The 24,246-nt window shown below is 40.3% G+C and overlaps 1 non-coding gene across 1 annotated transcript; it reads right to left on the bottom strand.

Moving 5' to 3' along the window:
• Positions 1-21,866: 21,866 nt before the first annotated feature.
• Positions 21,867-21,939, bottom strand: TRNAV-AAC (transfer RNA valine (anticodon AAC)). Its single transcript has one exon. It is a non-coding gene; the product is annotated as a tRNA-Val (tRNA).
• Positions 21,940-24,246: the final 2,307 nt, after the last annotated feature.

The following is a 24,246-nucleotide window of genomic DNA, read 5'->3' as shown; positions in this document are numbered from 1 at the left end:
CTTTGGGTATTAGCATCTGGGGTCTCAAAAGCCTGTGAGCAGCCATCTAAGATACACCGCTGGTCTTGCCCCTTTGGGAGCAAGGAAGAATGAAGAAGACTAAAACAAGACTGATTAGCCCCAAGGACTAACGGACCACATCTACCACCAGACTGAGTCCAGTACAGCTAGATGATGCCTGGTTACCACCACTGACTGCTCTGACAGGGATCACAATAGAGATTCTGGGACAGAGCTGAAGAAAAATGTAGAACAAAATTGTAAATCACAAAGAAGACCAGACTTACAGGCCTGACAGAGACTGGAGAAACTCTGAGAGTATGTCTCCTGTAATCCTTTCTGCTCAGTAATGCAGTCACACCTGAGGTTCACCCTTCAGCCAAAGATTAGTCAGGCCCATGAAACAAAACAAGACTAAAGGGGCACAACAGCACAGAGGCAAAGACTAGAAGGCAGGAGGGGACAGGAAAGCTGGCGATAGGGAACCTAAGGTGGAGAAGGCAGAGTGTTGACATGTTGCGTGGTTGTTAACCAATGTCATAAAAAAAAATATGTGTACTAAGTGTTTAAAGAGAAACAAGTTTGTTCTGTAAACCTTCTTCTAAAACACAATAAAAAAGAAAAGAAGAAAGTGCCAGTTTCCAATTGGCTGCATGAAGGAGAAACAAATACACTTTTCACATTAAAAAAAAAAAGGCCTGTGAAAGAACATGTTAAAACTGAGACACTTGACATGACTAACTGACACAGATTTGAATCCAAACTTCTCTTTGTCTTATGTCCCCTTTGTCCTCTTCTTTCAGCATATGTGTACCCTCCACCTCTTGAGTGAACAGCTATGTAGTCGTACTATGATAAATGTTTTGTTCTTAGAAAGAACACTTGTAACTGATGTATGACAAAGTTGTAGTTCATGAATAAGCAAGCAATAGAACGTTCCAGCAAGGTAATGTCCATATGCTCCCTAGAAAGCTGTTTATGTACACAGTGCTCACAGAAAGTCCATGATGATTAACTGAGCTTGTGAAAACTTTACTTGTGACTCATATGTGACACATGTGTAACACCCAGCCCTCACGTATAAAAACCTTCCTCCCTTTTCAGAGTTTGGAACACCTCCCAGTGCTACCGCGACATGGGGGCACTTCTCAGTGCTGCCTCCAAACTGGGCTGTTGCTTTGGTTGTTTTCTATTCTACAATAAAATCTACCATTTCTCTCCTTACAGAGTTCTTGTTAGCTTGCACTTTTACTTATCTGGGGTCACAAGTAGGAGTCGATGGTCCATTATCTTTTAGGCACCTGAGATGCTGAGCACCCAGACCCTGGTCTCCAATGCCATGATTTCTCAGAGTCTGCTTAATAACTTCTTGAAAACGAGCTCTGCTTTCTTGGATCAAAGTTTTTTGAGTTTTAGTGTAGGTTTCTTCTGGTTCTTGAAGTTTTTATTGTTTGTTGGGTTCTTGTTTAGTTTTTTGTTCTTGGTGTTTTGATTCTTGCAAGTCAAAGTTTGTATTTGGATTTTTATTTGAGCTCCCTCTAGACAGTTTTTGTTTTTTGGTTTTACTTTCTTGCAAGACACTGTCTCTAAGTTGCTAAAGAGAATAAAAAATTGCAGAGTTAAATTTCAACTCCTACTCCCCTCTGTTGAATTGTCAGCTGCTCCTCCTTTTGGTTCTGCTAACAAAGCTGACTGAACTTACTTCCTTTTCAATGAAACTAGGCAATAAACCTCTCTTTCAAGTGCCTTTTAAAATCTGTCCTAATACACTAATTTAGAATTTCAGTGGCCACTTTGGGAAAACGAGTTCCTACTTGCACTTGTCTTTTCTTTCTTCTTGGCAACCTTTTGTTTAATTTTTAGCTTTAGTAAAAAAATCTAAATAAAATCCATCCATCTAAGCATGCATATGAGGCAATTGAAAAGAACATGGCTTCAGTCAGGCGCACCCTAGTCCTCAAAGTGACACGTTTCCTCTTGAACACTTTAAAGTTTTTTCATAGGGCTTTCTAAAATTTCAGCTCATTTCTCTCTTACTCCTGTTTCATAATCTAGGCTTTTAATACCTATGCTAGGGAACTTTGACATAAATGGCTCTGTTTAAAAACACACCTGAAAATAAAATAAGTTATTTTAGTTGGTGTAGCATAAGCATTAAAAAAGGGCAAATTATTCTAAATTATTTCTCTAAAAATCCTACACTACATGCCAAAGACAACATTATGAAAATACAATAATTTCCAGCCTCCGTATGGTATTACTAACTTATAATATTTCTTCAAAGAACTTACTCTGATTGGTTTGGTGATAAATGAGCACCTACAGAAATTGAGTAATCCTAATATTCCCAAGAACTAATGAAAAGGAACTTGCTCTGACACAATTTTTTACGTTTTATCATATGTGAATTTAAAAGCAGTTTCCAACATTTCCTTAAGTAACTAAGGCTGGATTAAACATATGAAATGTGTTTTAGTTAAAGGATTTGGATGGATATAGAAAGTTATAGAAGGCTAGAGGAAAGGTGTAGAAAATTACCGAGATGAAAAAGAGGTAAGGATGGAAAAAGAACTTAGATGATTGTTCAGCTTTATAGAATGTTGAAAGAAGGTCAAATAGAAAGCTAGTATGCCACAGAAAAAAGCATGTATCTATGTGTATTGAGGGTTTGTGTTTGTGTACTGAAGGATTATAAAATGAGAAATACATCCCAAAGGCAAGAAATTTGAAAGTTTTCTTAAAGAAGGAATTTGTTTGATGTAGTCTGGGTTTTTATACTGCTGTAGCTAAAGTTTGATGAGTTAATCCATGAGAATTAAAAAAAAATTGAATATCAAATAACATAGTAAACAAAGAAACGAGTTTCTCATTGTTATAAAACAAAATTTTCCTTGTTTACTGGGTTGTAGATTTAATTTTCTTCTTGTGCAATCTGCCTTAAAAGCAGGAGTTGTAATGCAATAAGTTCCCGAATATGATAATTTGAATATCCTGATTATTTTCAAATCTCATAGAAAGCCAGAAAAGATTTGTTTCCATTTCATAGAGAAAAATGCTTAAGAATTCTGTGAAATATGTTGTGAATTACATGAAATATATTGTCATACTGAGAACATTACCACATTTGACCTGAGTTAAAATTTGTGTCATAATTTTATCATTTCAATTTCTGACTTCGTTACAGTTATTCCTTCTTTTAAATCTAATATCATCAAGACCCTATTACTTTATCCTTTGGAAAAAATTTTGATGCCTTGTGTTTTCAGTAATGGAAGGCATGTTGAATCAAGAAGTCCTTCTGAATTTAGGTTTTGAATTACAAATTTTGGTACATAATTTGTGAGTAACACATGTCCCCCAAAAGTAACACTTTTCAAAAATGAGAAAAGTCCATTTGGTTGCATTGGTTTTTCAAATATGACACACACGCAAAATCTAAAGCTGCCAAAATGCTCTAAAACTGAAAAAAAAAAGGCCATAAATGTTCTTGGAAGACTTACGAAGCTGTACAAATGCCAGGAAGTATGACCCAATCACACTTCGTGGGAGAACTGCCTCTTACCTAAACCTCCTACCTTAGTGAATGTTTGCCAAAGAACTTTTCTTTCCTATTTTCAACATTAATCAAGCCCCCACTGGAAGGCAGCAAATATTTTCAGTGGGAAAAGTACCCCTCCAAGCAACCTGAGATCCTGAAAATATATATGGACAGGTTCTATTCCACATATCATGAAAGGGTTTTAACTGAGAAATTCACATTGTTTATCTAGGAAATTTTTTTGTGACTATTCAGATGTTAAAAAACTTAGTAATCTTGGTGTAGCCTGACTATCTAATATTATGTTCTAAGATGATTATATGTTATATCTAAAAAAAAAAAAATATCTAAAGCTCTTTGAAATTCAGGTAATTCATTACATTTAACAATATTTTCATCTAAAGATTTTTTTGAATTGACATTGTTTAATTCTATATTAGTTATATGCTTAATTTCCATCATGTCCATCACTTTTTAGAATTATTATTAAAGTCATCCAAAGCCATTTTTAAGTTTGTCATTTGCAAGTAAATTTTACTTTGCTAATTCCCTGAAAATGCTTGACCATAATATTTCAAGATATTTTACCATATTGTACTTATGAAAAGGACCATAGTTAGTTCTCCCCACCATTCCATGCACAACCAAACTTTAAAAATTTAGCGTTGGATCTCTTTATCTCAATTTAAGAAAGCCAAAAACTTCTCTTTGGATATACCATCCTTCTGGGGCATTAAAGATTATATCCAAGGGCCTCAGTCGCCAGAAGGAGACTATATCTGAAGTAGACAACTCCTCCCAAGATCAAGGAATGAGACCTCATGCACGTTACTGAATTTTAAGGATTTTGTTTAGTATTAGCCCATGCCATTGCGAATACTTCTTATTATGACTAGGTAAACACTACAGGGAGAAATGTAACAACATATCAGAAAAATTCACCAAAAAGCTATTTAACTTCATTCAGTGCCTCCTATGCCTGATATCCCTTTTCTTATTATTTTTTTTTTTTAGTTACCTAATAATATTGGCTCTTAGTTGTGTTCTTTCTTACTGGTTGGGTTAATTATCTTAATCAGATACACTACTTTTTTAATGTTTGTAATCCATCTCCTATTTTCCCACCAAAGTACAAAAAAAAATTCCTAAACAAATTTGTAGGGAAATCTAGTTTCGAACCTTCAGTTAATGTTTTGGAAATGTCAAGTTATTCCTCCAAATGTGGTCTTACTCTGTATGTGCCCCCAACCAGAAGATCACAGAAGCAGAGTATATGAGTTATGGCATGGTAAAGCAGGGGGTCTGTATATGATATTATAAGCACAGAAGTAAACATCCACAGAGTACATCCATGCAAAAGAAAAGAAAACAAAAAACACCCAAACCCATTGGTGTTCAGTGAATTCCAAGCCATAGCAACCCTATAAACAGAGTAGAACTGCCCGATGGGGTTTCCAGGGAGCAGCTGTTCGATTGGAACTGCTGATCATGTAGTTAGCAGCCAAACTCTTAACCACTGCACCACCAGGGCTCCATGGAAAAGAAAGCACTCTTATAATGGTGTCAGGAAACCTCTGTGAAGATTCATCATCAGAAGGGGCATATGTGAAAGAGTACCTTAAAACTGAGGTTAACATGACCTTATTAATTGACGCAGAAAAGGCATTTGACAAAGTCCAACACCCATTTATGATAAAAACTCTCAGCAAAATAGGAATTGAAGGAAAATTCCTCAACATAATAAAGGACATCTATACAAAGCCAGAGCCAACATCATTGTAAATGGAGAGAGCCTGAAAGCATTTCCCTTGAGAACGGGAACCAGACAAGGATGCCCTTTATTAACGCTCTTATTCAACATTGTCCTAGAGGTCCTAGCCAGAGGAATTAGGCTAGACAAAGAAATAAAGGGCATCCGGATTGGCAAGGAGGAAGTAAAATTATCTCTGTTTGCAGATGACATGGTCTTATACACAGAAAACCCTAAGGAATCATCCAGAAAACTACTGAAACTAGTAGAAGAGTTTGGCAGAGTCTCAGGTTATAACATAAACATACAAAAATCACTTGGATTCCTCTACTTCAAGAAAAAGAACATCGAAGAGGAAATAACCAAATCAATACCATTCACAGTAGCTCCCAAGAAGATAAAATACTTAGGAATAAATCTCACCAAAGATGTAAAAGACCCATGTAAAGAAAACTACAAAGTACTACTACAAGAAACTAAAAAGGACCTACTTAAGTGGAAAAACATACCTTGCTCATGGATAGGAAGACTTAACATAGTAAAAATGTCTATTCAACCAAAAGCCATCTATACATACAATGCACTTCCGATCCAAATTCCAATGACTTTTTTTAACGTGATGGAGAAACAAATCACCAACTTCATATGGAAGGGAAAGAAGCCCCGGATAAGTAAAGCATTCCTGAAAAAGAAGAAGAAAGTGGGAGGCCTCATTCTACTTGATTTTAGAACCTATTATACAGCCACAGTAGTCAAAACAGCCTGGTACTGGTACAACAACAGGCACATAGACCAATGGAACAGAATTCAGAACCCAGATATAAATCCATCCACATAAGAGCAGCTAGTATTTTACAAAGACCCAGTGTCGGTTAATTGGGGAAAAGAACGTCTTTTTAACAAATGGTGCTGGCATAACTGGATATCCATTTGCAAAAAAATAAATAGGACCCATACCTCACACCATGCACAAAAACTAACTCCAAGAGGATCAAAGACCTAAACATAAAGACTAAAACGATAAAGATCATGGAAGAAAAAATAGGGACAACTTTAGGAGCCCTAATACAAGGCATAAACAGAATACAAAACATTACCAAAAATGACGAAGAGAAACCAGATAACTGGGAGCTCGTAAAAATCAAATACCTATGCTCATCTAAAGACTTCACCAAAAGAGTAAAAAGACCACCTACACACTGGGAAAGAATTTTCAGCTATGACATCTCCGACCAGCACCTGATCTCTAAAATCTATGTGATTCTGTTAAAACTCAACCACAAAAAGACAGACAACAACATGGAGGAACCTGGAAGGCATTACGGTGAGCGAAATTAGTCAGAGGCAAAAGGACAAATAATGTATAAGACCACTATTATAAGATCTGGAGAAATAGTATAAACTGAGAAGAACACATACTTTTGTGGTTACAAGGGTGGGAGAGGGTTTTTTTACTGATTAGTTAATAGATAAGAACTGCTTTACATGAAGGGAAGGGCAACACTCGATAAATGGAAGGTCAGCTCAACTGAACTGGACCAAAAGCAAAGAGGTTTCCGGTATAAACTGAATGCTTCAACGTGCAGCGGAACAAGGGCGGGGGTTTGGGGACCATGGTTTAATGGGACTTCTAAGTCAATTGGCAAAATAATTCTATCATGAAAACATTCTGCATCCCACTTTGAAATGTGGTGTCTGGGGTCTTAAATGCTACAAGCGGCCATCTAAGATGCACTAACTGGTCTCAACACACCTGGGTCAAAGGAGAATGAAGAACACCAAGGTCACATGATAACTATGAGCCCAAGAGATAGAAAGGGCCACATGAACCAGAGACTTACATCATCCTGAGACCAGAAGAACTAGTTGGTGTCTGGCCACAACGGATGACTGCCCTGACAGGGAGCACAACAGAGAACCCCTGAGGGAGCAGGAGATCAGTGGGATGCAGACCCCAAATTCTCACAAAAAGACCATACTTAATGGTCTGACTGAGACTAGAGGAATCCTGGCGGTCATTGTCCCCAAACCTTCTGTTGGCCCAGGACAGGAACCATTCCCGAAGACAACTCATCAGACATGGAAGGGACTGGACAGTGGGTAGGAGAGAGATACTGATGAAGAGTAAGCTATTTGTATCAGGTGGACACTTGAGACTGTGTTGGCATCTCCTGTCTGGCGGGGGGATGGGAGGATAGAGAGAGTTGGAAGCTGGCACAATTGTCACGAAAGGAGAGACTGGAAGGGCTGACTCATTAGGGGGAGAGCAAGTGGGAGTATGGAGTAAGGTGTATATAAACTTATATGTGACAGTCTGACTTGATTTGTAAACGTTCACTTGAAGCTCAATAAAAGTTAAAAAAAAAAACAACCCAGTCAAGAAGTGGGCAAAGGATATGAACACGCACTTCACTAAAGAAGATATTCAGGCAGCTAACAGATACATGAGAAAATGCTCTTGATCATTAGCCATTAGAGAAATGCAAATTAAAACTATGATGAGATTCCATCTCACTCCAACAAGGCTGGCATTAATCCAAAAAACACAAAATAATAAATGTTGGAGAGGCTGTGGAGAGATTGGAACTCTGATACACTGCTGGTGGGAATGTGAAATGGTACAATCACTTTGGAAATCTCTCTGGAGTTTTCTTAAAAAGTTAGAAATAGAACTACCATACAACCCAGAAATCCTACTCCTTGGAACATACCCTAGAGAAATAAGAGCCTTCACACGAACAGATATATGCACACCCATGTTTATTGCAGCTCTGTTTACAATAGCAAAAAGCTGGAAGCAACCAAGGTGTCCATCAACGGATGAATGGTTATATAAATTGTGGTATATTCACACAATGGAATACTACGCATCGATAAAGAACAGTGACGAATCTGTGAAACATTTCATAACATGGAGGAACCTGGAAGGCATGATGCTGAGTGAAATTAGCCAGAGGCAAAAGGACAAATATTGTATAAGACCAGTATTATAAGATCTTGAGAAATAGTATAAACTGAGAAGAACACATACTTTTGTGGTTACGAGGTGGGGAGGGAGGGAGGGTGGGAGAGGGTTTTTTACTGATTAGTTAGTAGATAAGAACTACTTTAGGTGAAGGGAAGGACAATACTCAATACATGGAAGGTCAGCTCAAATGGACTGGACCAAAAGCAAAGAAGTTTCCGGGATAACCTGAATGCTTCAAAGGTCGGCGGAGCAAGGGCTGGGGTTTGGGGACTATGGCTTAAGGGAACTTCTAAGTCAATTGGTAAAATAATTCTATTATGAAAACATTCTGCATCCCACTTTGAAATGGGGCGTCTGGGGTCTTAAATGCTAACAAGCGGCCATCTAGGATGCATCAATTGGTCTCAACCCACCTGGATCAAAGGAGAATGAAGAACACCAAAGTGACACGACAACTAAGAGCCCAAGAGACAGAAAGGGCCACATGAACCAGAGACTTACATCATCCTGAGACCAGAAGAACTAGATGGTGCCTGGCCACAATGGATGACTGCCCTGACAGGGAGCACAAAAGAGAACCCCTGAGGGAGCAGGAGATCAGTGGGATGCAGACCCCAAATTCTCACAAAAAGACCATACTTAATGGTCTGACTGAGACTAGAGGAATCCTGGCGGTCATTGTCCCCAAACCTTCTGTTGGCCCAGGACAGGAACCATTTCCGAAGACAACTCATCAGACATGGAAGGGACTGGACAATGGGTAGGAGAGAGAAGCTGATGAAGAGTGAGCTACTTGTATCAGGTGGACACTTGAGACTGTGTTGGCATCTCCTGTCTGGAGGGGAGATAGGTGGGTAGAGAGGATTAGAAACTGGCAAAATTGTCACGAAAGGAGAGAGTGGAAGGGCTGATTCATTAGGGGGAGAGTGAGTGGGAGTATGGAGTAAGGTGTATATACGCTTATATGTGACAGACTGACTTGATTTGTAACTGTTCACTTAAAGCTCAATAAAAATTATTAAAAAAAAAAAAAAACTGAGGTTGCTGCCATGACTGTGACTGACACAGATTTGAACTGAAACTTCCCTTTGTGCTTTATCCCTTTTTTCTTCTGCTTTTAAAATATGTGAGCTCCACCTTAAGTGAACAACTATGTAGTGATATTGTGACAAAAATACTATTGGTCTCAGAAAGAACACTTGTTACTGATGTATGACAACGTCATGGCTTACGCATAAGCACGTGATAAGCATATTCCATCAAGGGAAAGGTGAGAATATTCACCGAAAAGATGTTTATGTAAGCCATTTGTCCCCCCAAAATCTGTGATCATTAACTGACATGAAAGTTTTATTTGCACCTCATGTATATCTGATGGAGCCTGGGTAGCACAGCAGTTAAGAACTCTGCTGCTAGCCAAAAGGTCAGCAGTCAGAATCCACCAGCCCCCTTCTTGGAAATCCTATGGGGCAGTTCTACTCTGTCCTATAGGGTCACCATGAGTCTGAATCAAATTGACAACAAGAGGTTTAGTATCCCATGTGTGGTCCCCAGTCCTCATGCATAAAAACACTTGTCTTCTTTCAGAATTTGGAGCACTTCCCAATGATACCCCAGCTTGGGTTGTTGTTTTTGTTACCTACTCTGCAATGCAACTATCATTTCTCTTCTTAGAAAATTTTCCTTATTTTTACACTTTGACAGGCCTAACAATCCTCCACTCGATTTGTTTGCTCCTACTACTCTCTCCCCCCCAAGTGTCTGTCAGTTTGTCGTACTGTGGGGGCTTGTGTGTTGCTGTGATGCTGGAAGCTATGCCACTGGTATTCAGATACCAGCAGGGTCACCCATGGAGGACAGGTTTAAGCTGAGCTTTCAGACTAAAACAAACTAGCAAGAAGGACCTGGCAGTCTACTTCTGAAAAGCATTAGCCAGTGAAAACCTTATGAATAGCAGGGGAACATTGTCTGATTTAGTGCTGTAAGATGAGCCCCCCAGATTGGAAGGCACTCAAAAGACGACTGGGGAAGAGCTGCCCCCTCAAGGTGGAGTCCACCTTAATGATGTGAATGGAGTAAAGCTTTCGGGACCTTCATCTGCTGATGTGACACAACTCAAAATGAGAAGAAACAGCTGCAAACATTCATTAATAATCACAACCTGGACTGTATGAAGCATGAATCTAGAGAAATTGGAAATCATCAAAAATGACATGGAATGCATAAACATCAATATCCTGGGCCTTAATGAGCTGAAATGGACTGGTATTGGCCATTTTGAATCAGACAATCATATAGTACTACGCTGGGAATGACAACTTGAAGAGGAATGGTGTTGCATTCATCGTCAAGAAGAATGTTTCAAAACCTATTCTGAAGTACAACGCTGTCAGTGATAGGATAATATCCATAGGTCTACAAGGAAGACTAGTTAACACGACTATTATTGAAATTTACGCACCAACCACTAGGGCCAAAGATAAAGAAATAAAAGATTTTTATCAGCTGCTACAGTGTGAAATTGATCGAAAATGCAATCAAGATGCATTGATAATTACTGGCAATTGAAATGCAAAAGTTGGAAACAAAGAAGAAGTATCAGTAGTTGGACAATATGGCCTTGGGGATAGAAACAATGCCAGAGATTGAATGATAGAATTTTGCAAGACCGACGACTTTTTCATTGCAAATAACCTTATTTCACCAACGTAAATGGTGACTATACACATGGACCGCACCAGAAGGAACACACAGAAATCAAATTGACTGTATCTGTGGAAAGAGACAATGGAAAAGCTCAATATCATCAGTCAGAACAAGGCCAGGGGACAACTGTGGAACAGACCATCAATTGCTCCTATGCAAGTTCAAGCTGAAACTGAAGACAATCAGAGCAAGTCCACGAGAGCCAAAATATGACTTTGAGTATATCCCACTTGAATTTAGAGACCATCTCAAGAATAGATTGGATGCATTGAACACTAGTGACTGCCGGAGAGACGAGTTGTGGAATGACATCAAGAACATCATCCATGAAGAAAGCCGGAGGTCACTGAAAAGACAGGAAAGAAAGAAAAGACCAAGAAGGATGTCAGAGGAGAGTCTGAAACTTGCTCTTGAGCGTCGAGCAGCTAAAGCAAAAGGAAGTAGAAGAACTGAACAGAAGATTTCAAAGGGCGGCTTGAGAAGACAAAGTAAAGTATTATAATAACATGTGCAAAGAGCTGGAGATGGAAAACCAAAAGGGAAGAACATGCTCGACGTTTCTCAAGCTGAAAGAACTGAAGAAAAAATTCAAGTCTTGAGTTGCAATAGTGAAGGATTCCATGGGGAAATATTAAATGATGCTGGAAACATCAAAAGAAGATGGAAGGAATATACAGATTCATTATACCAAAACGAATTAGTTGATATTCAACCATTTCAAGAGATGGCATGTGATCAGGAACCGATGGTACTGAAGGAAGAATTCCAAGCTGCTCAGAAGGCATTGGCAAAAAACAGGGCTCCAGGAATTGATGGAATATCAGTTGACATGTTTCAACAAACAGATGCAGCACTGGAGGTGCTCACTCATCTTTGCCAAGAAATATGGAAGACAGCTTCCTGGCCAACTGACTGGAAGAGATCCATATTTATGCCTATCCCCAAGAAAGGTGATCTAACTGAACGCAGAAATTATAGAACAATATCGTTAATATCACATGCAAGCAAAATTATGTTGAAGATCATTCCAAAACGGCTGCAGCAGTATATTGACAGGGAACTGCCAGAAATTCAGGCTGGATTCAGAAGAGGATGTGAAACCAGTGATATCATTGCTGATGCCAGGTGGATTCTGGCTGAAAGCAGAGAATACCAGAAGGATGTTTACCTGTGTTTTGTTGCCTGTGCAAAGGCGTTCGACTGTGTGGATCATAACGATCTATGGATAACACCGTGAAGGATGGGAATTCCAAAACACTTAATTGTGCTCATGAGCAACGTTTCCATGGATCAAGAGGAAGTCGTTCGGACAGAACAAGGGGATACTGATTGGTTTAAAGTCAGGAAAGGTGTACGTCAGGGTTTTCTTCTTTCACCATACCTATTTAACACGTACCCAAAACTGAACAAATAATATGAGAAGCTGGACTATATAAAGAAGAACGGGGCATCAGGATTGGAGGAAGACTCATTAACAACCTGTGTTATGCAGATGACACAACCTTGCTTGCTGAAAGTGAAGAGGGCTTGAAGCACTTACTAATGAAGATCAAAGACCACAGCCTTCAGTATGGATTGCGCCTCAACATAAAGAAAACAAAAATCCTCACAACTGGACCAATGAGCAACATCGTGATAAACGGAGAAAAGATTGAAGGTGTCAAGGATGTCATTTTACTTGGATCCTCAAACAACAGCCATGGAAGCAGCAGTCAGGAAATCGAAAGACGCATTGCATTGGGCAAATCTGCCACAAAGGACCTCTTTAAAGTGTTGAAAAGCTAAGATGTCATCTTGAAGACTAAGGTTCATCTGACCCAAGCCATGGTATTTTCAATCACGTCATATGCATGTGAAAGCTGGACAATGAATAAGGAAGACCGAAGAAGAGTTGACGCCTTTGAATTGTGGTGTTGGCGAAGAATATTGAATATACCATGGACTGCCAAAAGAACGAAGAAATCTTTCTTGGAAGAAGTGCGGCCAGAATGCTCCTTAGGGGCAAGGATAGCGAGACTGAGTCTTAAGCACTTTGGACATGTTGTCAGGAGGGATGAGTCCCTGGAGAAGGACATCATGCTTGGCAGAGTACAGAGTCAGCAGAAAAGAGGAAGACCCTCCACGAGGGGTTGATACGGTGGCTGCAACAATGAGCTCAAGTATAACAACGATTGTGAGGATGGTGCAAGACCAGGCAGTGTTTCGTTCTGTTGTGCATAGGGTTGCTATGAGTCGGAATCAACTTGATGGCACCTAACAACAACAGTTCTCTCTGCATCTTGCTCACTCTGCTGCAGTTACAATTGGCTACTTGATCCTCCTTGCATACAGCAGCCACACTGCAGTCTCAGGACCCTTCACTCTGAATGCTGTGCTGAGAACTAATGGGGTTCTCGCCTCCTCCTATGGCTAGCTACTGCAGCGGGTGTAAGATATTTTCTAACCCAGGAGATAACCGAGCACCTGACAACCTGCTGTGGCGGACAAGGAGGCAAGTTGGCTACGCTATTCTGAGAATTTAAAGTCTGGGACTGCAAAGGCAACGGGAAGCTTAGGGGCTTGGTTGAAACGTAAGGGCATACAGATGAAGAGTTTTTGGAGCAAATCCAGAATTTACGAAAAGAACGACCAGTTTGTTTCCGCCCTTTTTTCAGCCAGGAATCTTTCAGGTGTTACGCGGACTTGATAACCACAATACTACGTGATAACCACTACATTAAGGAAACTTCTTTGTGATAATGCCTTAGGGCTTCAGAGATTTTTCATCTGAAATCTGTGCCTTTTTTCCAGGGTGTGTTCATGGATGAAGACCATTGTATTTTCCACTTAAACTTTCCGATTCTTACTATCAACAATATCAAAACAAGATAAATCATAGCCAAGCAAATGCTACTCCCAGGGACCCAATTACTTCACAAGCACCAGGGAGAAAAATCTCGGACGAGTTCCAAGGAATTTCTTGATAAGTTCTAGGCTCATTTCTCTGGCGGTGGAAGACGCAATTATCTTCATCTCCAGGTGACCGAAATTGAACCTTTAGGAACTAGTAGGAACCATCTGAGCTCAGCAGGGCTTCCGCAGTTTGTGCCCCGGTAGTAGCGGAAGGGATTGAGGGCCAAGGGGTATGGGTCTCAAGCTGTGCCCAGTTCTGTGTCGTGGGCGTGGTGTGGACTTCGTGGAAGTGAAACCTGTGGCGAGTGAGTCTATTAGACGTCAAATGAACTTTTCTTCAGTTCGGTATCGCTCATATCCGATAAATTCGGTGTCCCATACCTTTTAATCTGTTTTATAGGGTGTAAATGACCTTTATGATGTACCTGACTCTTCTTTGTTCTTCATTCCATGTTAACTGTCTTAAATCACTGTCCTAACTCCCGGTATTGGAAACAATGGGCTTTCTACTAGATTCTAAATTAAACTTTCCCAAGGCAGAGTCCTGGTGAAAGTGCTGGCCAGTGAACATATGCTTGTCCGGGAAGTATTAGAAACTCTTGACAAGAGACATTTCTGAGCCTCTGAGAAAGGTCACTTAATGTCTCCTTCTGTGGCAGCTAAAGCACAAACTGATGAAAATATTGTGGGTAAAGGAGGGGAAAAGCATGTTTCTTTCTTAGTAGTACCATCTCAAGCCTGACTCTATTTTGTTTAGAGATAAGATCAGCAGGATAAACGGAGATTCCATTTAACACATATGTTAATTTGTTAACTTTTCACAAAAATTTGCTTTAATATTTATTTTAAAGCAACTATTGAGCAGCCCAATCTCATAGTGGTCACTGGAAGTACCTGATCTCCTTAGGGAAATGGCAAACTAGAAAGAGGGAAGTGCCCCTCAACTGATCATTATGACAACTGTTCTCACAGTAGTTTAGTTGTAATAACATTGCTGAGTAGAATGACACATAAAAATCTCAGGGTTCCCTCACAGAAGCACAGAAAAGAGGCATCAACACCAGTCCTAAGGATCCCGACTTGCTGGGGAAATTGGTGGCTAATCTATACTATATTTGACTAAGAAAATAAGTAAAGTTTTTGAAGAGCAGTTGAATGGAGGGGGATTCTGGCCTTGGGTGAAAATGGAGTAGAGAGGAAGTGGAGTGTGGGGAGCTGCACTTGGAGGTTTCAGTCAGACTGTGCAGAGAGGGAAGGTAAGTGGGATAATATGCCCAGGATCAGGGAGGTCAGGGAGGGTTCTCATCAGTAGGGAGGTTAAATTTTGATCTGAATGTGGTGAGTAGGAAAGAAGTGACTGTTTTAAAGAGGAACATGACATTGCCCGTTTTGATCCAAAGACGGCTTTGGTCTTTGGATGAACACTGGAACATCTCTCAGAGTTCAGTTCTTAGGCCTCTTCTCTTCTCTATTGATTCTAATCACCTGGCGAGGCAACATCTAATGGTTTACATTTTACATGGTCTTCATCTTAGTAGCATCGTGTGCCCCTAGCCTACTGGATATCTCCTCTTTGAAGTCTCAGAATAAACATTTTATGGTTAACATATCCCAAACTGGAATTCATATGTATCCTCTGAAACTGATCCAACCGTATTGATCCCTATCTCACTTAGCTGCAACTCTCTTCCTCCAGCTGTTTAGGACTAAGAATTTGGGATCTTCACTGACTCCATTTTTGCTCTATTCCCCCATCCAATCACTCCGAAAACTTTCATTGCTTTATCTTTAAAATATATCTGGAATTTGGCCACTTTTCCACACTTTAACTCTTACTAACATCCCCCAATCCATAATACTCTCTGATGTGGAGTATTACTGGTGTCTCTTAATATGTTTTGAGGTTTCCTCCATTTCCTTTAACATGATGGTTTCTACAGAACGTTTAAGGGGTCCTTTTTAAAACCCCAAAAGGACTCCTTATTGTATTCACTGCTCATTACTGCACTCAAAAATAAATAAATAAATAAATAAAAGAGAAAGAAAAACTTAAAATTCTTATAATGACCTGCAAATCTCTGCACAATCTCCCTGCTCCCCACTCATGTTCCTGTCTGACCTTTTCTCCTAGGACTCTCCCCATTGCACTATGCTGCAGTTACTATTGAATTTCTTGCTCTACTTTAAATACGTAGACTTCATTCTATTATATAATGCACCAGACATCTTTCTCACTATATTAATAACATCATGTTAATTAGACCAAATGAACAAGACATTCGGGAAGAAAAGGAAAATTGATGGAGACTCCCAATGACATTTGTCTTGATCCTGAAGGTCGTAGCCTTTGGTTTGGAAGAGGAGCCCTTTCCTTCTAGAATTTGAAATCTTCACTTGCTAGAAAGCAGTAAATCCCATTCCCTGTATTCTGAGGGGAGCCTGATCCACCTTATCTTGCAGACTGGGGTTTAAGGGGCAGGCACCTCATTCCATTGACACCTGCCTCCACCCACTTGGAATACACAGAAACAGAGAGAAATGAGGGAGGGAAGGGGCTGGCCCACACTGGAGGTGGGGCCAACACCCAGGTGTCAAGGCCTCTAGGGAAACAAAGCCATGCTTTCAAGCCCAGGAGTGCAGGGATGGTATGAGCTTTTTTAAATGTTGGTCAAAATATATTCACTCTTATATGTTGGGGTAGGAGGGAAAATCTCCATACAAAATCAATTCAATTCTAACTTTGAAAACACAGACATTTTCCCACCTGCTTTCAAAGCAAGGCCTTTCCTGCATTGGGCAAAGGCGATAACCTCATCTACAATGAAACTTGTCTTCAGTAACGAGTTGCCTCCACAGGATAAAATAGAGTTTTTCTAGATACCCTGGGCTGGATAATCTTGAAGCCGTCTTTTCCTCAAGGAAATTGTCGTGGTGACGGTATGTTTCTTTCACTCATACTATTTGTGTATTAAAGTTAACAACGAAATGCCATTATTCATAACAAAGTCTTTGGTCAAGTCCCCAATTCCTGTACAAACACAGGCAGGCTGGTAAGAGCGGAAGGATTTGATTTAGAGAAACTCCTCAAAATTGTCCCTTGGCAGTTTCTCTTGTGTATGTTTTCTAGTGAGAGAAAATGACCCTTTAGGAAGCAGGGCTCAAGGTTCTCAGGACTGAACTCTAGAGGCCTGTGGGTCTGCACTTGGGGATGGACAGCTGGAGGGATATGACCTGGGAATGTCAAGCTGCAGGGCCAGATACAAGTGGTTGGGTGGTTTTCTAGACTGGAGTGTATATTGTCCATCTCTGGGATGACAAACATCCTTAGATTTTGCCTCACTCACACCTAATTCTTTGAATTGTGTCTGCGGTTTTCTTGTACCACTTATTTGATTTACTGGGGACAATGAAAACTCTGATATATTTTTGTTTTCTTTCTTCTACCCTTCCTTTTCACTATCTTCCCCGAACATTTCTTTTCTTTCTTTTGCTTAGCTACAAGCTAGCTGCCTTTTTCCAGGTTCTTCCTTAAGCATCACTTGGCATGGCGGACCCACACACTTTGTGTTGAGTTTAGAGATGGCAGCTGCCCCCAGAGCAGTGGGAGATGGTGATGATGTCTGTGCTTCTTCATCTCAGAGTTTCTTTTATTCTGGGGGTGCCTGGGACAGAGAGAGCAGCTTGACTTCTCCGAACTAATCTGAGCGTCTTGAGCTCCACTGTTTGAATATTGCAGGTAATGATTGAAAGAATATATTTTCAGGTTAGCAAAATCTAGAGCTTTTTTATTTTTGTAGGACTTGATCATCAGCAAACATGATTTTTTGTACGCTTTTTCCCGTTCGTGAACTTCAGTTATTGAGTCAACCAGTGTGCTGTGCGGGCACAGGGGCTACCAGAGGACGAAAGAATGAGACGACACAGTCGTGGTCCTCAAGGAAAGGAAAGAGGAACATAGGCAGTTAATAACAATAAAATCGCAAAATGGACCAACAGAGATCCACGTGGCAGGGCGTTTTCACAGAACACAAAGGTGCGTTACCCCAGGGTATAGGAAGACGCTGGGCACATCCAACGGGGGATGTTCCTTCCAGTGTGGAAAGAAATTCTCACGCCCCGAAAAAAAAAAAAAAAAAAAAAAAGCCCTGAGCGGGGACCAAATCCACCAGATCCCTCCCGGAGGTGTCTGCATCCTTTTCAAAGGCTTCCTGGGGTAGGATGGGGAGCCCTCTCCAGCGAATGTTTCTGTCGGGACGAAATCGACGAGCTCCAGAACGTCTTATTTTCCATAGGAGGAGGAATTCATTTCTGCTGGAGGTAGAGTTTTTGTTCCTTTTTCTTTTTGCTGGAGTGAAGAAAGGGAAAACGGAAAACCTAAAGAGAAGCTCGAACACAGTGTCATTTGGTCATAGTTAACACTGCGTAAAAGAGAATATCCCTTGGATGAATGACAAGAGAGTGTGCAATCTTCGAACTTTATGAATATGAAAGGATCTGTGACTTAACGCCAAGGTCGCGGGTTCGATCCCCGTACGGGCCAAGAAAAGAAGTTCATTTTTGATTTAAAATAATCTTGAGGTATACCGAGCTGCAGTTTGAGAATAACCTCTGTGACACCCATTCTGGATCAAACGTCGACTTTATTTCCTCAATCCACAGAAATAGCGACTATACCCTCTTTGCTCCCCTCTAAAGAGGGGAAGGGGAGAAAAAAAAGTTTTTTGGAACAAGTGACTTCAAGCCTTAAGATAGAAATCTTAGTGAAGAAAACTAGGCTAGGAGAGAGGGTGATCTTGGGGATGGGGTGTGTGCCTGATGGCCGCTGTGCATAAGAGCATCCCATTCTCCTCGTCCCTTTTTCAGTGTCCATCGCACTGTCTACCATGTGGCCCTCAAGCGCTTTCTCTATCTGATTACGTCCTCTACCTGACTCACAACTCATCCCTTGCGCTGCCCTTTCATAATGTCGAACTTGATACTTTTAGCTGTTAAAATAATTGCAGTCAGACATAATGCATATTTTCCTTTTTTTAATTATATCTACCAGTTGGCCTTCACCATAATTTTTGTCCACAAAGTCAGATTATTATTTTTTTTTCTGGATTACCATTACTTAGAATTGTGCCAAAGTGAGATTAAATGTGTGAAACCTCTCAATTTGTGCTTATTGTATTATTCCCATGAACATTGAAACATGCCATTTGTCCCCTGTCTTAAAAGGGTTTCTCTTGACCCAACATACCCCTCTAGGTACTACCTGTTTCTCAGATGGCCTTATAAAAATCACTTCTGAAGGGTTATCCAGATTTACTGTCTCCAGTCTGTCTCCTTGTGTTTTTAAATCCACTACATTCTGTTTTTTTTTTTTTCACACCATCAATTCATGGAAACTCCTTGTCAAGATTACTAATGAATTCTTCTCACTTTTTCAAGACCTTATCTTCCTTGCCTTCCGTTATGGGTTCAGTTTTGCCCCCCCGAAATATGTGATAGAATCCAAACCTCCATACCTGGAGATTTAATCCCATTTTGGAATCAGTTTTCTCTTTTATGTTAATGAGGCTGTATCAGTGTAGAGTATGTCTTAAATCTAATGACTTTTGAGATACAAAAAGAAGAGACTGGCACTGAGATAAGAGAGCACAAACTGAGGAAGAGAGAAACACACCTGATGATTACTAAGGAACCAGGAACTCTGGGGCTATAGAAACCAAGAGAAAGATTTTTTCCCAGGGCCAAGAGGGAGAGAGCATTCCCCTACAGTAGTGCCCTGAATTTCAACTTTCAGCTTCTTAAACTGTGAGAAAATAAATTTCTATTCCTTAAAGAAAACCACTTGTGGTATTTCTGTTACAGCAGCTCTAAGAAATTAAGACAACTTCTCAGTGTCAATAAACATACTTACTGTCTTAAAAGTTTTTTTCTTTTTTTTCTTAATTTGACTTCCAAGACACTACTGTCCTATCTTTCTACTTCTCTGGCTCACCCTTCTCAATGTCCTGTGTTTCTTTAGCCTCTCCTCACCCATTCTATATTAGAAAGTCCCACAGATTGGTCCTCGAACCTGTAATCTATATACACTCACTCCCTGGGAATCTCACCCATTCTCATAGTTGAAATCATCTCTATGCCTACATCATCTCCTAGTAACCTTATAGGACAGAGTAGAGCTGCCCATAGGGTTTCCAAGGCTATGATCTTTAGAGAAGCAGACTGCCACATCTTTCACTCATGGAGTGGGTGGTGGGTTTGAACTGGTGACCTTTTGGCTAGCAGCTGAGCCCTTAACTTCTTGATGAAATGGGTTTGGTTTTTTGCTTTATATGCCTGCAACTCACAAATTTGTATCTGCAGTCTAGACCTCTCCATTAACCTTGTGTCTTGTATATACAACTGATTCCTTGGCATTGCCACTTGGATGTTTTGTAGTAGGCATCTAAAAGTTAGCAAGCCTAAAAGTGAACTCCCACTTTTCTCTAACAATCTTACTACTTCCAAGCTTCACCATTTCAGTTAATGACAGCTCAGTTCTTCTAGTGTTTGAGGCAAAAAAACCCTCGAAGTCATCATTTATTTTACTCTTTCTCTCATACCTCACCCCAAGTATGTCAGAAATTTTTCTTCTATCTTCAAAATGTATCCAGACTGTGACTATTTCTGGCTCCCTTGACAGCCACCATCTTGTCTGTCATAGGAGAAAATGACCCCACAGTCAAATGTAATCAAAAGAGATTTTTATTAAGCAAGGACAAAGATGATCATTGCCATGAGGATTTTGCCAGTGTATGCTGGGAACAAGAGACTAGCAGAAGCCACTGAATCACAATCAGGGAGTCTCCAATATACTGTTACAGAAGGAAGTAAATTAAGAAAAGTTACATGATTGTCAAAGGTGGGAAACATCACCTATGGGAATACATGAATGATTTAAGGAATCTTTGTTGGCTAGATTCCATTTCCTTGAGAACAGCCTGGCAACATCTGTTCTTGGCTTGGTGACTTTCAACAGGTTCTCAGGGCAGTCAAAAGGAAATTACAATAAGCTCCTTTGTGAGAGCATAACTTCCCTGTGGCACAGTTCTTTGTTGGTTAAGATACAGTACTCTTCATGGAACAGTCCACCCGTAGGTATGGAAACAGTGAAAATAATGAGTTTCAGCTTGTACTGTTATTCCTTTCTGGAACTTTCCATACTGATTTTAACAAGCACTCACACATAGTGGTTTCCAGTATCAACTATGACCGCTTACCAAACTTATAAATAAAAATAGATTTTAGTCTATGCGGCTTGCTTCAGCCTCACTACTTTTGGCCAAGCACGTACATACCTTTAAGATCCCCTATTTCATGTCCGGAAAACCTGGTGGTGTAGTAAGGTGCTACGACTGCTAAGCAAAAGGTTGACAGTTCGAATCCACCAAGAGCTCCTTGGAAACCTTGTGGGGCAGTTCTACCCTGTTGTATGGGGTTGCTATGAGACAGAATTAATTCCATGGCAACGAGTTTTTTTTTTTTTTTTAATTTTAAAATTTGTTTTATTTTTGGTTTATTTCATGTCCAGAGCCTTGGTGGCGACTTGCTTAACAGCTTGATTTTTATCCGACACGTCAGTAGTTCGAATCTAAGAGCTACTTTAGCAAAGTTAATGGGGCCGTTATGTTGAGTCCCATAGCATCTCTGTGAGTCCTAAGTTACCTGACGGCAACTTTTTTTTTTTTTTTTGTACACAGCAGCCACTTTATTGTCTCAGGAGTCTTCACTTTGAATCCTGTGCCAGAGAACGATGGAGACCTCGCTTTTCTACCGGGTGCAGAAACTATTGTAACCCAGAAGGAAATGGAAAACCTGACAAGCGTCCGGGGTCGGGCGAGGAGGTAAGTCAAGCACAATATTCTTTTAATTTAAAGTCAGGTGCTACAAAAGGAAAACGAAGGTTAAGTGGTTCGTTGAAGCATGTTCGGATTAAGAGTTTGTGCAGTGAAATTCAGAACTCACAGAAACAATGCCCAGTTTGTTTCCCCCTGGTTTCGAACCAGCGACCTTTCTCGTGTTAGGCGAACGTGATAACCGCTACACTAGGGAAACTCACTTCTCTACATTGCTTTCCCGTTTGTAATTGATTAATTGGAAATATGTGCTTTCCTTCAGGGTATTTTCAGGTTGAGAAACATTTGTACTTTCCCATTCTTATAATCAGCAGTATCAAAACTCGAGAAATCATAGTCAAGCAAATGCTACTCCCAGGGTCCCAATTAATTTACAAGCACCAGGAAAATCACGGGCAAGTTTCAAGAAATTTCTTGATAAATTCTGATCTCATTTCTCTGCTGGTGCAAGACGCAAAGATCTTCATCTCCCGATGCCTGAACATGAACCCTTAGGAAACAGGCCGAAAGGGCTGGTTTCAGTAGGCCCTTGGCAATTTGTGCCTCGGCACTAGCCAGAGAGACCGAGGAGCAGAGGGTGTGGGTGTCGGGCTGTGCCCAGTTTTCTGCTATCCGAGGGTCGTGAGGGTGGTGGGGATCTATGGAAGTGCAATCTGTGGCGAGTGAGTCTATTAGACGTCAAATGAAGCTCTATTCTGAGCATCAAAGGAAGTTCTATTCTGTATCACTCATATTTTCTGTTCTGGAACATGTAATCTCTGTGTTCGAAACCCTTTAATCTGTTTTATAGCAGGAAGATGACCATTGTGATGTACCTGACTCTTATTTGTTATTCATTTCATGTGAGCTGTCTTGAATCACTGTCCTTCCCTAGGAGACTGGAAGCAATCTGCCTTCTATTGTTCCTGTCCTTTCTGACTCACATGGACCCTATAGGACAGAGTAGAACTGTCCCATAGGGTTTCCAAGGAGCCTCTGGTGGATTTGAACTGCTGAGTTTTTGGTCAACAGCTGAGCTCTTAACCACTATACCACCAAACCAAAAAGGCAAACCCCTTGCTGTCGAGTAGATTCCGACTCATGGAGACCCTATAGGACAGAGTAGAACTGCCCCATAGAGTTTCCAAGAAGCGCCTGGTGGAGTTAAACTGCTAACCTTTTTGATTAGCAGCCCCGGCCTAAGCACTACACCACCAGGGCTCTAATATTAAACTTTCCGAAGGTCGAGTCTAGGTCAATGTGTTCAGCAGCGAAAATGTGCTTGTTCCCAAGTATTAGAAATTTTTGACTGGAGAGATTTCTCAGTCTCTGAGAAAGATCACTTTGTGTCTCCTTTTGTGGCAGCTAAAAAACAACCTGACGAAAATACTGGGGGTAAAGGAGGCAAAAGACATGTTTCTTAATAGCAGAATCTCAAGCTTGACATCATTTTGAGATCCGATCGGCAGGTTAGACAGCGATTCCATTTAACACCTATGTTTGTTCGTTAACCTTTCTCAAAAATTTGCCTTAATACTTATTTTGAAGAAATTATTGAGCAGCCCAATCTCATGCTGGTGAATAGAAGTACCAGATGGCCTTAGGAAAATGAAATGCTTGAAGGAGGAAAAAAAAAAAAAAGGAAAGGGGCACCTAAAGTGATCATTATGAGAAATTCTCCCATAGTAATTTAGTTACAGTACAATTGGTGAGTAGAACAACCGATAAAAATCACAGGGTTTTCTCAGAGGAGCACAGAAAAGGGGCATCACCCCCAGTCCTAATGATCACGAAATTGGTGGCTAAACAACACTTCAGTTAATTAAAAAACAAAACAGAACAATTGAGTTGGTTGAAGAGCAGTTGAATGGAGGGGGGATTCTGATCTTGGGTGAACAGGATAGAGAGTAAGCGGAGTACAGAGAGCTTCAGGTGTAGGTTTGAATCAGAGCCCTCAGAGAAGAGAAGGTAAGTGGAATAACAGGTGCAGGAACAGGGAGGTCAGGGAAGGTCCTGTACAGTATGGAGGTTAGATTTCAATCGGAATATGATGAGCAGGAAAGAAGTGACTGCTTTAAAGAGGAACACAACGTTGCCTATTTTGATCCCAAGGCTTCTTTGGCTTTTGGGTAAACATTGGACAGCCTCAGAACTCAGTCCTTAGACTTCTCCTCTTCTCTATTTATTCTAATATCATAAAAGCTAAGGTCATTATCTTGTGGTTAATCAGCTTATTATCTGAGCATTTTGTATGAAAAGAAGCCAATTGCACTGTAGTCAATTCATCAAATATGACACTCACCTAAAATCATTATCTTAATATAGCAAATAAGGTCCATATTTCAAAATTCTACATAAAGAAATAGTCATAGCATGATTATATTCTTAGGGATTACATTTTTGTATTTTCATTACTTCTGAGAATTTCAAGAATTGGATCAATGGTAGAATTTCTAATTTCATTTCCATTATTTTTGAGTATTAAGGTTCATGTGCATATTAATCATAAACTGGATATATTGTTTTA

Source organism: Loxodonta africana, chromosome 1, assembly GCF_030014295.1.
Source record: "Loxodonta africana isolate mLoxAfr1 chromosome 1, mLoxAfr1.hap2, whole genome shotgun sequence".
NCBI classification, from domain to species: domain Eukaryota; kingdom Metazoa; phylum Chordata; class Mammalia; order Proboscidea; family Elephantidae; genus Loxodonta; species Loxodonta africana.
Note: the sequence above shows the minus strand (reverse complement) of the source record. Positions and strands in the feature narration are given on the sequence as shown.